Below are 3,446 nucleotides of genomic sequence, written 5' to 3' on the forward strand. Positions count from 1 at the left end.
GCCTTCCTCCCTGGTCTCCATTTTTACTTTCGCCCTGAACGAGCAGTAGCTGCATTGCCAGCCCTCCTCCTCAGCATTAATGCTGTGCTTACATCTCCCATCCAGGGATGGACAGAGAGTGCGAAGTTGCCGGGAGCAGTAATGGCATCTCACAGCGAAACCAGCAGGGGGTCTAGCCCCTAGCCCCGGTCGGCCGCGGACAGGGGCAGACGGGCTTGCCTTTGGCACACCAGCGGCGCACCTGCTGCGTGGCCACAGAGACATGATGAATTTAAAGGGGAAACCCTCTCAGCAACTAGAGCGCTGCCCTCAGTATCCTGAAGTACCTGTCTCTGTCTCCCCCGCCCTCCGCGCAACAGTAAACAGGACCGAGGCAGGGGGACCAGATGATCGAGCACAGGTAGGCGAGCGTTTTACACGAGCTCCTCACACATAAAAATTAAGAAAGCACCAGAGCAATGCCCAGAATTTAAAAATATGTTTTTTAAAAGAAGAGAGTTACTGTTGCCAGGGCTGCACCGTAAGCATACTGGGGACACTGCCACTGTTCTTAGTCCGCCCCGCCGCCGAGTCAATTTGAATTTTAGGGGAAACCCTCCCAGCAACTAAAGCTCTGCCCTCAGTACCCGGAAGTACCTGTCTCTGTCTCCCCCGCCCTCCACGCAACGGTAAACACCGCGTCGGGTCTAGGCAGGGGGACCAGATGATCGAGCACAGGTAGGCAAGCCTTTTACACGAGCTCCTCACACATAAAAATTAAGAAAACACCAGAGCAATGCCTAATTCATGTACTTTAGCTACTATTTTCATAATTATGTCCATTGTTGCATTAATATCTGTTTTCCCTTTGACTGGGGATTCTCTGTTAGGTGGATCAGCTCTAGATCTCCTATTTGTTGGTTTGGGTTCTTCCTTGGCCTTGGTGTGGCTTCTTGTTCTTAGGACCAGTGCAAAGGATGCTGAGAAATGGTCAAGTACCGTTCAAGATAGAGGGCAGGTTCTGGAGACCAAAGTGTGTTTTGCCAGTACTAATGGTTGTTCTGATCCTTGATTGTTGGTGTTGGGTTATAAGTTGGGTTTTGGGGGGAATAAAGCACAGTTTTGTGAGATTGCTGGAGACATCCTTTTTTGTCTACTGTGCACTGTGCCCTGGAATTTCCTTGAATTTCTGTATTTGTTGTTTTTTATGTCAGTCAGTCAAATATCTTTATCTTGGCAGGTGCTGCCATAAAAGCACAAATAAGATAACATTATAAGAACAGCATCATAAGATAACACAATCCTACTAAAAAGAGATATGGATACGATTTGACATTTAAACTCCCAATCATTTTAAGGGAACAATATGTAAGGGGTCCCACCCCCTCAAACAAATATCAGATGGGGGACATATAACATGGGTAGATATCTCTATCAAGGGTGCCTTTGACAAAGTATTAGACAGTACCATCAGTTAATTCGAGGACTTTTAAAAATATAATTTAAACAACATTTTTTTTTAAAAAGTTAAATCCCATAATTAAGACAATTTAAAATCAAGACTTAGGGGCCGATTAGGATGGCGGACGGACTTGCGTCCGTCCGCCACCCCTGAGTAGGAGGGACCGTCCGCATGGGCAGCGGCGGTCCCTCCATGGCAATTAGGATGTGACCGCCAGGGTGGCGGTCACATCCTCTATTTTTAACATTGCGGCGGGTGCAGCTTCAAGCTGCACCCGCCGCAATGTTAAAAATGCATGTGTTGCATTTACATGCACAAAGCGGCAGGCACCGCACGGTGCCTGCTGCTTTGTGTACGCAAATGCAGGGGGGTACCATAGGTACCCCCCATGTGCACCCCCCACCCCCCATTCACCCAGGGGGCCCGCAACGGGCCCCCAAAGTGAATGTCCGTATGCTTTTCCATGGCGGAAAAGCCGCCGTGGAAAAGCATACTTACACCAACATCATAATATGGCGGACGGTGTCTCATAGACACCGCCTGCCATGTTATAGCTTTTCCGCCGCGGTCGGAAGCCGACCGCGGCGGAAAAGCGGCGGACGGAATTCCAGACCCACCAGCCATCCTAATTTGGCGGTGGGTCTTTGGAGTCTCCGCCGCGGTTTTTCCGCATCCTCCAGGCCGGCGGACACTTCCGCCGGCCCGGAGGATGCGGAAAAACCGCCATCCTAATCGGCCCCTTAATCTGAAAAAGAAGACTACCTAGGTTATGTACTCTATTTTTTCAATAAGTGTCTGTGTATGCACCACATTGCGAATAAGAATTTGGAAATTGCAACAGCGATGACCGGGTAGGTTTTTTATGTACTACAGTATGGGCTCCACTACGTGCCTGGGATGCAAAGGGCCGGCACGGGCTGAGCTCTGTATCACTCTCAGCCGGGATAGATGCAGGGCGCGAGAACAGTTTGCATGTTCGAGAGCTCATCTACATGCACTGTGGTCATTAAAATGTCTCACATCCTTATTGTGAGGAAGGTATAGTATCCATAGCTCACTGAGTGGAAACTGTTTCTTCATATAATGTAGTAGTGACTCCATTAGGGCAGCGGAGCTCTTTTGGTTTCAGTACGGCCCAGCGTCCTTGCATAAGTGGCTCTTGATGTTTCTGTGTGACTTCCTTCTTTTGCAGCCTACACAATTCATCACGTTTTCTGATAATAGATCATGCGATGTATTGACTGGTGTGGACAGCTACGCCTCTATTATTTAGTAATGTACCTCTCAGTGTGGAGCCATAGAGTAACGCTGCCATCTTCCCCGGAGTCCAACCCCCACCCCTTGAGTGGGTCTTTACAGTATTACTATTGACATGTCTGTGTCCTCAGCACCAGGGCAGAATTTGCCAAACCTAAGCAACTTGAAGTATAGGACGCAAAGTGCCTAGCAACCCAGGGGGGTACAAGAAGTATGTCATAGTTGTGTAGCAGAAGGCCACAAATGGTGTGCCATCTCCAAAGTCAAGAGGATGCATCGACCATCTCTCACTGTCGTGGCAGCGGTTTCAATAGTGAATCGGCGGTTCCAAGTACGATTCGCACATTCTGTGCTGCAACAGCAGTGATTCAGCTCTCACAGCAAAGGATGCACTGGTTCCACTGGAGCAAGCACCTGGGTTCAATTCCAATGAACCAAGCACAGGAGCAAAGTGAGAGATTTTGATGTCTTCGAGTCTTTGAAGAACATGACCCTTGGAGACACTCTTGGTCTAGGGAGAAAGGTCTAGTCAGAGCGAGCAGCAGAGAGCACAATAAGGCTGGAGTCTTCCAGAGAGTGGTCCATTACTGTCCCAGTCCTTAGCACAGCAATTCTTCTTCTTGGCAAGTTGGTGTCAGGTCCAGAAGTGTACTGAGTTGCTAGGGTCAGAGGACCAATAATTATGTCCCGTTGTGCCTTTGAAGTGAGGGGACTTCAAAAAAGGTTCTTTGAGGGGTGACATATATGT

Source organism: Lissotriton helveticus, chromosome 8, assembly GCF_964261635.1.
Source record: "Lissotriton helveticus chromosome 8, aLisHel1.1, whole genome shotgun sequence".
Lineage (NCBI taxonomy): Eukaryota > Metazoa > Chordata > Amphibia > Caudata > Salamandridae > Lissotriton > Lissotriton helveticus.